A 12900-nucleotide genomic window follows, 5' to 3' on the forward strand; every position below is an offset into this window, starting at 1 on the left:
AACTTTTCAGTCAATCAGTGTGCTTCAGGGATTAGTTAATATTTGTTTTTCCTATTTCTGTGAATATTTAAAGACAATTTTCAATAAAAAGTGTGGCTCTACACATGTGAGCTTATATTAGACACGTTTGTGTTTATATTTAGCAACATGTTACAAGCCGCCGACTTTAATGTCCCAATGGTCTTAACTGCTCATCCTTATAGCTAAACAGTTTGCGTCATATCGAGGTAGTATTTTTGTAAGCCTGCGATATCGGCGACTTTTCTCTAGTTATTTTGTAATCGCGCCATTGAACGATTTGGGCGAAATCTAAGATTGTTGTCTTTCACAGAAACCGCGTTCGCGTTGCTTATTGCGATGTGCTATCATTTTATGAAATACATCGGAAAAGTAAGTACAGATGGACATCGCATCAATCCATTGTTTAAACTGTAGACTATGTAATCCATTTAAACAGTTGTAGTGAAGTGAGGATATATGTCAACTGAATCTAGTGTTATGGTTGTGATATGCACACTTATGACCATGCATCTGCCGGATTTTCCATAGAACGGGCCCATTTGAGAGTGCTTGGCTATGGTCACATTTACATTGGTCTCTCCAATGCTGCACAATTGAAGAGAGTGTATTGATTTGCTTGCTTTTGCGTTCACAATGCTGGTCGCTCCAATAATGCCTCGGCAAATGCCTCTTCTTTCCAGAGGCACTGTTTATTTCACTTTCAAAAGTAGCTACTTTAAAGCTTTCCGTTGTTTGCTATGAATAGTAGTTTTCTGTGCATAGTTATGGCTTCATTCTTTTAATTTGATAAGATTTTATTTTTAGTAGCTTACTGTTTCCTCACCTTATATTCTGTTTCTGCTCATTTTGAGAACGATGATGGTGAATCTAAAATTGCCTCTTGAATCATTTTACGCTTTCATCATTGGGCACTTGGCAGTCGTTTTTAGATTTCACGTTTGTTGAACGGAATGGTCCCACCCCATTTTGTGTGCCGTTCCAAGTGTGGTGTGCTTGCCTCCCGGCCGGCTGCTTTCAGGGTCGTCACTACTCTCGAAAATATGGGTATGCCACCCTGGCGTCTTGGAATAACAGAGAGAAATGTCATTCACAAAAACTTCAATCGCGTAGCTTTCTCGAAAGCCATTAACATTTGTCCTCGCAATGGTGTCTCGATATTGATAAACACGAGTGAGAACGTGGCAGAAAACCTGCTGTGGGATTAAATGTTGATTATTGAAATTTGATGTAGATATTTCTGTGGAATCAAAAGTTACTGTTTTTTTCATTTCCAATGTTGAGCATTCCTTTGCACCAATTGACTAGAGCATCTTTTTGAGCTGTTGTCAAATTTTGCGGGATCCAACGCGGGCAATTTTATTTCACAGCCAAATGTTCATACAATATCTTATTGATGCTCGTCATACTAATTCCCAAGGATGCTTCAAACTCATGATTAGTCACTTGAGCTACTCTCTAGAGACTTAGACAGTATCTCAGAATGGTGAAATACATGGGGATTAACACTTAATTTAGATAAATGCCTAGTTTTGAAATTTTTGAACAAAGGAGGCGACGAACAAGATATAAACTACAAAATAGAGGGTTCAGTTCTGACTATGGCCAATCAAGTTAAATATTTGGGGGTTGTTCTAACGCCTCGCCTTTCATGGGGAGCACATATCAGGACAGTATGCGGATCAGCTTTAAAGAAACTTGGCTTCATAAAACGGGTGGTGGGGAAATGTAATGAAAAAGTTAAAGAGAGGTGTTATTTTGCTCTAGTTAGACCTCATTTGGAATATGCCGCAAGTATTTGGGATCCTTGGGAGAAATTTAGGCAAAAAGAATTGCGGAGAAAACCCGCTATATTCGTTAAAAATTGTTATGATAAGAACGCAAGTGTGACGGGTCTCTTAGGGGATTTACGCTGGGAACCACTTGAAGTGCGGAGAGAACAAGCGAGCCCTAGACTTTTAGAAAGGTTCAGAACAAACGAGTTTAACTATGACACTGAAGGAATTATAATGGCTCCACACTACTTAGGTAGATCAGACCACAAAGATTAAATTTCAGACATCAAAGATTAAGGGAGATAGATTCCAGGACAGATAGGTACAAATACTCATTCTTTCCCCGAACAATTAGAAATCATAATAGTAAGAAACCGAAGTCACTTTAGAAATATTAAAAACGTTGAATTTACAAGTCGGAACAAATTAAACACTCTAAAGATGTTAGGTATACTTTCAGGTGCATGTGTATGTAAGGTGTAGATTGAGTGTTTGCATGTGTGTGGGGTGTAAGTGTTCATGCATGAATTTATGCCAAGTTTTTTTTTTGGACATATGATTTTGTGGTTATTGCATGCGGTTTTTTTTTCTCTTTCTTTTCTAAATTACGGGTGGTGTCCTAACACCCCCCGCCACACGCCCTTGCGGCGGCTTGCGGGCTATTAAGTAGATGTAGATGTATAGGTGAAAATATAAGTAGATACAGAAATATTTTCTGCAATATTGTATTCAATATTTCTGCATTACTTATTTCTGAGGTATCCAAGTCGTTGTTCATTTTCTTGACATCGCCTGGGCATTATTACTGGTTTGTTAATTTGTTTATTAAAATTGATTTTTTATCAAACCGATTGGCAAGGATGACTTTGATAAGGATTTCGGTTCATCTTTCTGGGACGGCAGGGAGATGTTTGCTAATTTATTTAATTTATTTACACAGTACCCTGCTGGCTGCCGCTAGGATATGTGACCAGTGTTTACACACCCTAGCGTTGGCTTGCAGGGTTTACATGAATAAATTAAAAAAATAAAATGTACGACATTTCATCCAAAATGTATTTTCCCTCCCAGAGCGGTCAGACAAAGCAATTCCGATCCCTTATCATTCTTTGGGAAAATACATATTTTATCTGTCTGATCGAAAATTCTTTAGAGTAACTTTTCACCCATTAAATCCTTCTTTAAGAATAAGGTGATATATAATCGATGGTTTCAGGCGTTATTTAATGGAATCGGTTCATTCTTAAGCGGATAAAATAATACTTTGTAATTCCACAGGTTTATTTCACAAACACACGACGTTGCACGTCGAAACCCGGGCCGTGTGTTTGTGAAATAAATCTGTGGAATTACAAAGTATTATTTTATCCGCTTAAGAAGGTGATATATGTTTTCATTATTTGTGCCAGTATTATTAACTTTTTCCATTACGTAGAGTTCTTTTTCGGGTGTTGCATGTCATTTAATGCGTCTTAGTGAACATGTAACGCAATGCTAACAATGGTAACACATTGATTTCAACCCCATATTCGACCAGTCATATCCATTATCACGTAATGCTGTCAATGACTTAAATGTGTAATTAAATCTGATGAAGACTACATATCGGTGGCTTATCTCCAGTGTTAGGAAAACTCGAGGTTACTGTCGTCTATCGCGATGTACCGCTAATTTTGTGTATTGCGTCGCAGTGGATGAGCACAGACTAGAATTGCAAATATCTACCACGAAGCATTAATTATTATAGCCCCACCCTGTTCGGGTAGGTTATACATCTAAGATAAAATGTAAATAGACTCAAGTAGAGATAATTATAAATATTCCTTCATTCCTCCTGCAATCGGGGTTCATTATAGTAAGCAATTGTATGTTGCATGTTGTGTTGTTTTGTGATGCAAGTAATCTTAAGAAAGACTAATTGGTCTTTAGAAATAACGAAGACTTTTAAATTACAAATTTAAATTTACAAATGAGGACAGAATTAAACGGTATGCATGGTAAAACGGTGCATTCGTGGTAATTTTATTTGTGGAAAACGACCGGTTAAGTTTATTTGTGCAAAACGACCGGTTAAGGTGGTTTTTGCCCTCCGAAACGGTGTGTGTAAGGGCCTTCAATGACTCGTACTTAGGTGCATGTGATAGTCTATGTTAGTCGCTAGTATATGTACTTGAATTAATGTTAGTTAAAATGGGTTAGCATGAATGTATACGTCTCTAATGGTGTGAATATGCATTTTACATAAAACATACATTTATTAGTTTTGCAATTGGTTTTATTGTTCGACGGGTTGTGTGCTAACGCCCCACGCCGCAATGAATTCTGTCGATGTCACAGCCACAAGGATTAGTTACCCCCTTCCCTGCATTGAGGTAACTGCGTTTCACTCAATTTTGTTGCACTTCGACTGTCTCACTATCTGGAAAGCAGCTAATGTCCCATGCCCTTGCATGGAATGGACGTAAGGGAAATAGGTATGTTTTTGCTCGGTACCTCCTCTTCTCCGTTTTTAAATATAGGGGTTACATTAGCCGTTTTCCAATCACTGGGAACCTCGCGAAAACCACGAGAGATGCAGCGATAGTTAAGCGTAGGCCTCGTGGAATGTGGCGGAGTGCTCATGACTAATACCTGTATGTACGGTATTTCGTCATAACATCTTGTTCTCTCAATCCAAAAAATATTCTGAACGTAGAAGCACACGTCGTTAGCTTAACTGGTTAAAGCCCTCGGCCGGATACTGGTAAATTCGAATGATTTTCACGCTTAAAATTTCTACATTTGAATTGTTTACGTTTTCATTCGTGTTAAACCATTCTTGATTTTTACGACTTTGATCTTAGAATGACGGTTGAATGGCATGTTGTTTTATTATGGACTAGAATTAAAACGTTATTATGGGCAATATCATACCCAGTTTATTTAGCCGCGTAAATAAAATTTCAGTCCCACGCAGTGGGATACTCCGGCCGGCCCGGCTCAAATTCGCAAATGGAGCAGAATGTTGCGGATTACCCTATATAAACCGACCACTCGATGGAAACTATTTATATGTTAGGATAAGAATACGGGTATTGCGAGGAGACTGCGATGACTGTTTGTCGGCTATATCTGAGAAAAATCAATTAGGATATTTGGTCTTTGTGCATTGATCTGGCACATAAATACAATCTCAGCTTATGAATTAGTAATCGTAGTGGAGATAACTGCAAAAAACGGTTGCAAAAGCATGTGTAATCAAACTTACATCTACAACGGCTGCGTCAGGATTTCCTATTTCCCGACCACTTGGAAGAGAGCGAGGATCATATGTCTCCCGAAGACGTCGAGGACGGAGGTGGGACCCGGAGACTTCCGGCCCATTTCTCTACTCGACGGATTCGGGAAGATGTACGAGAGACTTCTGCTGGAGCCGATAGTAGGTTTCGTCCGTGAGGCTGACATCCTCCCGGATGAGCAGTTCGGCTTCCGCGAGCGGCATTCCACGGTCCATCAGCTGGTGAGAGCCACGGACTTCATCACGGACGCCTTCAACAGGAAGATGTCGGTGGCAGGCGCATTTTTCGACGTCAGCAAGGCGTTTGACCGCGTCTGGCACCAGGCACTGCTGTTGAAGATGCGGAGACTCCACTTCCCGACGTGGATCATCGAGGTGATCCGCTCCTACCTAAGAGACAGGACCTTCGTCGTTTCCTGGTCTGACTCGTTCTCTGGGGTGCACCGGATCTCCGCTGGTGTCCCCCAGGGTTCGGTTCTCGGGCCAGTATTATTCAACATCTTCTCCCATGACATTCCCAGGAGTCATGGGAGGCACGAGGTCCTGTCACTATACGCGGACGACGCGGCGCTCCTGTGCAGCTCCCGGCGAATATCTTTCGCCGTGGAGAGGCTGCAGATCGTCGTCGACGAGCTACTTTCGTGGTATCGTCGCTGGCGGTTTGCAGTCAATGCCGGGAAAACGAAGGCAATCGTCTTCCATACCGGCAGAGGAGCGCCGACAGAAGAGGAGCTGTCGGTGAATGGAGTCACCCTTCCGTGGGAATCCGAGGTTCTCTACCTCGGAGTGCTGATGGACCGGAAACTCCTTTGGAACGCCCAAGCGCGACGTGTCCGAGGGAAGGCCTTCGCGGCGCTTAACCGGCTTCGGCCGATTATTCGTCCGGGGGTCCTGAGCTCGGAAACGAAGCGTCGACTGTACCGAGCGTGCGTGTTGCCTGTCATCACGTACGCAGCGCCGGTATGGTCAGGAGTGCCGAAGTCTACCCTCGCTCTCATCCAAGTGGTGCAGAACTCTGCGCTACGGTGCATCTTGGGATGCGGGCGCTACGCCCGCGTGGAAGAGATGCACCAGGACGGGAACATGGAACCTCTGAACGTCCTTCTTCCGGAGCTGTCTCGAAGATTCTTCGAGAGGGCTGCGGATTCAGACGTCGCCACCATCCGACGCCTCGGAGAGATCCAGGTTTCAACGTGGGACCGCTATAAGCGCCCCATTGCGAGCATGGATCGCCAAGATGCCCTCCCAGCGAAGAAGAGGCCCAGGCTTCAGTAGCAGGGATCGCCAGAACGCCGTGACAACGCAGAAGACGACGCCCTGCCTTAGAAGCCTAGGCGGCTTGAAAGGCAACACAGTGGAGCCCCGACCGGAGTAACGGGGGTCCGTCCACGAGAATTGAAACTTACCTGGCGTAGGGGCTACCGTGCCGCGAAGGGGACAATATCCATATCGTGGATGTTACGGTCCCCTTCGAAAACCGGATGGCGGCTTTCCGAGTGGCACGGGCGGTAAAACTGGAAAAATACCGTGGGCTGGCCGAGAGCATTCGCGTCGCCCACGAGTACAAAGTTACTGTCCGCCTGGGTGCCATCATCGTTGGGGCCCTCGGGTCCTGGGATAGAAAAAATGATGCGGTTTTATCCCGACTCGGCATCCAGAAGGGCAGGGCTCGTGGGCTGAGCAGGAAAATGTGTTCGGCAGCCATCGCGGTATCAACAGATACATACCGGAAGCACATGAAGTTGCAGGACCGGTAGCGTGTAGTGCTATAGTGTAGTGTTTAAGGGACATGTAGGTTTCCTTTTATGTATTCATGGACTTGTAGGGACACATCCATTGCCCTTGGGACGTGGATAACTCCACCTGGAGGATAAATTTTGTTTTATGTACATGTCACTAATTATGTGAATAAAAAGGCGGTTCCCCCAGGACGAGGCTTACCCATTGCACTCCGGGTAGGCTGACCCCTGCGATTGCCCCAAATGTGGGTAACTCGGGCGCGTAATTTTTGGTAGTAGGGACTGCGTTCGCGCCGTCCCTTAATAACTCTTCCACTGGTAATCGAAACTGATTTCATTGGGTGCAAGTGTGCCGTCGAAGAACGATACGCGGGTAAATTCCTCTCAAGGACTTCTCAGTAGATACACCCTCGTAAGTGATCATTCGCGCGCGCGTCCTCGAATCCTTAAGGTGGCTTATTAAAATTAGTTTTTTTGGTATGGCGCTGGGTGTGGTCACTCACTGTATAGTGAACCACCGTCAGCAGGGCCTTATCACTTATTATGTTGGATTTTTTGGGTATCAGATCTTTCTATCGAACACCCCTAAAGCCCTCATTCTCTCCTGTGCCGCGCATGCATTTCATACTGTCGGCTTATTTCGAGGTGATATCACTCATTCTTACCAGGGAAAGTGTCGCGTTTTTTATTTATTTAGGGATTACGTTGCAATTAGGCGGTTTTCCTGGTGGCAACCGTCTAGTTTGGTCTCTTACTGTGATCACACTCCTACAACGAAAAATACATACGTACACGCACTAGAAAAACTTAGGAGACAAAATATTCTTGCATACTACGAATCATTGCAGTTGGCCCCGAAAGAGGTGCCACACGTTTTATTTAAATACCAAAAATGAATTATGAATCCATATGGTCTATGAGGCTTAGAAAATAGAGATGGAAAAATTTCAATGGTATTTGAGAAATTTTATTGCTTTTCGTATTCTGGTGGTATTTAGGCGAACGACATTATTTTTGTGAAATTGAAATGGGCAAATATGGATGCATGAGTCCGTTTTCCCCCGGTCTTCGTATTTCTGACGGCCAATTTTATGAGAAAAACTTGATGTAAGTCATCAGCGTTTCTGATAGAACAATATAACTTCTTTCTTAGTCAAATCGCCTCTTCAATCTTTGCAATGCCTAACTACTCCCCTTGACTCGCGAGTTGATTTCTTAGTGGGTGAATACCGCCTTGATCTAGACAGCAGCAGTTAACAAATTTTACGATAGCGTTTCCAGTGCACGGAATGGCAGATGCTTGTAGAAATAGTGTTCGAATTCCCCGGTGGCGTCCTAGTGCAGGGAGTGGCTGATATTGGTCGCTGTTAACCAAGGTCGGACGGCGTTCATGGCGACCTCCCGCTAACGGCATTAAGTACATTTATCCGAGGCCGCCAATTTCGAAAGTTCATGTTCAAGTTCCCCTGTGTGGCTTATCAATGTTTGACGTCAAAGTTTGTACCTGTGATCCGACATGATGACTTATCTAGACTGCAATATAGTAAAATATTTTTCGTGATAACAATGTCAATGTGAGCTTTAATTTTAATAGTAAAACGTACGTTCTTTTGTCAGTACTTCAACACTTTCCTCTGTGGCGAAAGTTGGGCTCACACTAAAAGTATCGCGCTATCATAACCTATTGAAACACGTGTGGTTATGTTTAATAATTGATGTAACGGTATGAATAACTTCGTTGCGCAAAAAGGTTAGGTTTTGGGTGAGAGACAATTAGAAAAGTTGAATGTAAATCCGAATGCATGATGGCCAATGTTTAGGAGGAAGGCATCGACTAAAAATGTCGTCATGTATACATGTCCTGCAAGCCTCCGTAAGGGTTGATCATGTACTGGAAAAAATTAAATCACAAGATGAAAGGTTCTTAAATGCAGCAATATTCAAGGGCAGGGTAATTGTATTGAAATGGTGCGGTAGGAGTGCTTAAAGATGAGTGGTATAATAATTAGAAACATGCAGGATATTATTAACAAAAGGTGTACACTGCCAATGCTATTTATCTCCTTCGCGTCTGTGTTCATATCTATTTTGAACTCTATTGGTACGAGGAAAGGATGATTACTTATGCTTTAGTGCTATTTTATTGTTCTGTATTGTATTTAATTTTGTGTATTTGTCTTTGTTCTCTGTATTGTTTGGCTCGCCCCAATTGGGAATGCTATTTATCTCCTTTGCGCCTGTGGTGGTATCTATGTTGAACTCTATTGGTACGAAGAAAGGACGATTATACTCTTTAGTGCTGTTTTATTGTTCTGTATTATATTTAATTTTGTGTATTTGTCTTTGATCTCTGTATTGTTTGGCTCGCCCCAATTGGGACTCAACATTTTTTAATACAATGCTCTTTGCTGTTGGAATACTTTAAGTAACATCCATGTTCCCTCCTGTTTCTACTATTCAATGTACTAGGCATGTGTTGTTCTATTGCAGTCCGAGAAATGCACCCTACAAACTAGTAGAATGATAGTTTACTCTGGTGGGTGTTAGTACTAATTCGTTTAACGATTGTGATCGACGGCTCTGATAAATCATGGCAGAAGTCAATCATATAATTCGAAGGGCTACTCTTGACTATAATAAAAAGTGGGCGTGAGGTATTTTAAGTTACACGCATGGGGAAGCTAAAGCATGGAAGAAATCGGCGCCGGTGCTTGTACATACATGTATGTAAAAGTACAGGCGCTGATGCAGGCGCTAGGTTTTTTTACCATCATGCTTCCTGATTGCCCCTTCTTAAAGTAGAACGCGATATTAGGTTCGTCCGAGGCAACACGTGTGTAAACGACAAATATTCCCAGTTCATGTTGTTTGAAAACTTCAGAACGACAAATATAAATGTCCGATATTCTTTCTTTATTTGGTAATATCGTCTGGCAGTAAGAAAATCCCTTGCTGGCATAATTTTCTTTAAATTAAATTGTTTCTCCTTAATTTGAATTATTTTGTTTTTCGTCTCCATTCTTTGTTGGTCTCGTCGTAATATTTCATTCTCATGCCTTGTGATGATATTACATACATTTTCATTAATTTTTATATTTTTCCTGAATAGTTAAACAAATATCGCCAAATTGTCACCTATCAACGGTAAAATTTGGAGGATATTTATTCAATTGAGCCTTGTGATGTTACAAACATTTTGATTAATTTTTACATTTTTCCCGAATATTTTCATCGCCAAATTGCCACCCTATAGTTTCAACGTATGGTAAAATTTGGCGATTAACTCAATTGAATCTCCTGAATGGCGCAACGGTTTGATTTTGATTTATTTTTAAATTTTTCCTCAGTATTTTAACGAATACCACCAAATTATATATTATTTGTTTTTAGATAGCTTTTTGCTCTTCATTTTCAAGATATTTTTGAGTATTTTTTATCCTTTGATTTCATCTTGCTATGCCTGTTCTTCGTATTAAAGATTTTTTCAGTGTTTTTGTTTATAGTTTTATTTTAATTTTTGGTGCTTATGAATATTTGTTCTTATTTATGATTCTTTGATTCATTTTGCTGTTTCTTTTCTTCATTTTTAAGTAATATTTGAATATTTTCGATTCTTTGATATCATTTTGCTGTGTTTTTCATTTTTAAGATTTTTTCAGTATTTTTCTTAGTGGTTTAGATTATGGTTTTATTTTAGATGCTTTTGAATATGTTCTTCGGTAGTTTTTGGTGTCTGTTGGACACAATTTTAAAGATATTTTTGAGTGTGTTTCTGTTTTTAATTTTTAAGATTTGTTTTGATAGAGTTTTAGTAGGGTCTTTTGATTTTAATTATTTTTTTTTTATAATTTCGATTTTGAACTAATACATTTTGATCATTTCGATTTTGAACTGACTGCTTGGCGCATTCTATTTTCATTTCAGTTTTTATATCTTTTTTGAGTAAATATTAATATTTGTAATATTTGATATCTTTTCATGTCATATGTCACTTGCACTTTTCATTGAGGACTGTTTTTGTGTTTTATATTTTCTTATTCATTTTCATAATTTGTATGTCAAATTGCAATTTTTAAAATTTGCTTCTGTGATCCGGCTTTGCTTTGATTATCTTTAGAAAAATCAGTGGTCCTGAAAAGGGCCGTTAGCTCCATTCACAAAACCGTGGAGGGTTTGGCAAATGCGCATAAAAATTGAAAACACCGCTGCTGCAATGAGCCAGGACCGAAGCATCCAGTTTCCACCGCCACCATCGATCAGCTCCACCGACTGGCCAGCACATCCGGCCAGTCGTGGGAGGAGTTTGAGGTCATGGTGAAGGATCTGGTGGCCACCATCCAGGCGGAGAGGAAGAGGGAGGCCAAAGCTGTAGACGGAGGGGAAGCTGCTCGGCCACAGAACGTCGTGCACAGACAACCACCAAGACTCAGACAAGTAGTTGACTACGACGTGAAAAAGGCATCAGACCTACAGAAGCTCTTCAGGAGTCATCCCAGGAGGGCAGTGAAGAGCATCCTGTCCGATAAGTCACCCTATTGCGACATTCCCGTGGAGGAGGTGGAAAAGCATTTCCGCCTAGTCTACGGGAGTGTCGGGATGGGGGTCTTGGAGGACGAGGGTGACGACTCGGTCTACCGTCGCACGACGGAGACCGAGAAGAAGCTGCTCCTAGAAAGGATCACTCCTGAAGAAGTGACACGACGAATGTCTAGAACAAAGAACATTGCCCCAGGCCTTACCTACGGCGACCTGAGGGTGGTCGATAGACATGGACGAATTCTTTCCTTTATCTTTGACAGATGCCTGAAGGAGGCCAGAACACCGGCCGCGTGGAAGACCTCTTGGACTGTCCTCCTGCACAAAGGGGGGGACCGCCAGGACATCGGCAACTGGAGGCCCATAGCGCTTGGCAACACAATCGCCAAGCTGTATGCCGGGGTGCTTGCTGACCGCATACTATCTTGGGCGGTAAGCGGGAAGAAGATGCACCCGGCATAGAAGGGCTTCCGGGAGTTCGAGGGGTGCCACGAGCACAATTGTCGACGAAATGAGACACAGACGTTCCCGAATTGCACTGGCTTGGCTTGATCTATGGAACACGTTCAGGTCCATCCCGCCCCAACACCTCCAGAAGACCTTGCGGAGGAGATGAGGAGGACCATGGAGGAGTTGCAGAAGGGCTCCACGGTCGTGAAGACGGCCAGCAGCGACACTGGTGTCATTGACATCTGCGCCGGTGTCAAGCAGGGGTGCCCGTTATCACCGACCATTTTCAATCTGGGAATGGAGCTGGTGATATGGGCAGTCGCTGGCGAGGCAGGCAAGTGCGGCGTCGTCATCCAGGGGCAGAACATCGCCATCCTGGCCTACGTGGACGACTTGGTGCTGGTGGCCCGGGACCAGGAGCACCTGCAGTACCTGCTGAACATTGCAGGAGAAGTGGCGACCGCTGCAGGTCTACAGTTCAAGCCAAGCAAGTGCGCAATGCTGGACCTCAACTTTTCAACAAACCAGCCCGTTCAGCCGTCCCAACTCACCATCCAGGGGGTGGCCATTCCCAGCCTGAAGGACGGCAAAGCGCACCGGTACCTCGGGGTTCCTTTCGGGTTCCACGTGGACCAGACCCCCGAGGAGGACTCGGTGTGCTTGGGCGAGGACGTCAAGAAGATCAACGAGTCACTCCTCGCCCCGTGGCAGAAGATCGCCGCCACCAACATCTTCCTTCTGCCCAGGCTGGAATTCATCTTGCGGGCTGGTAATGTTAAAAAGAAAAACTTGATCGACATCGACAAGAGGCTGAAGGCCTGCGCCAAGGGCTGACTCCATTTACCCAAAAGGGTATTGCCTGAGATGGTCTTCATTGGCCATCAACATGGCGGCGCAGGTCTTCTCCCTCTTTCTGACTTGACTGACATATTGACCATCGTGCAGGGATATCGACTCCTCCATTCCCGTGACCCCAACGTGAGAGTGCTCCCCTATGGTCGCCTGAAGGAGGTAGTGCGGAGGAAGCTGAGGAGGCCGCCAACCACCGGTGATCTCACAGATTAACTTAGTGGTAGTCTGCGGGATGACTTTGGAAGGGAAAGCG

At 43.2% G+C, this 12900-nt stretch overlaps 1 non-coding gene across 1 annotated transcript; it reads left to right on the forward strand.

Annotated features, from left to right (window-relative positions):
• The first annotated feature begins 6952 nt into the window (after nucleotides 1-6952).
• Nucleotides 6953-7111, forward strand: LOC139692815 (U1 spliceosomal RNA). The gene has a single exon (XR_011701798.1). It is a non-coding gene; the product is annotated as a U1 spliceosomal RNA (small nuclear RNA).
• The last annotated feature ends 5789 nt before the right edge of the window (nucleotides 7112-12900 follow it).

This window comes from Hetaerina americana, unplaced genomic scaffold, assembly GCF_022747635.1.
Source record: "Hetaerina americana unplaced genomic scaffold, ioHetAmer1.1.p SCAF_415, whole genome shotgun sequence".
NCBI lineage: Eukaryota > Metazoa > Arthropoda > Insecta > Odonata > Calopterygidae > Hetaerina > Hetaerina americana.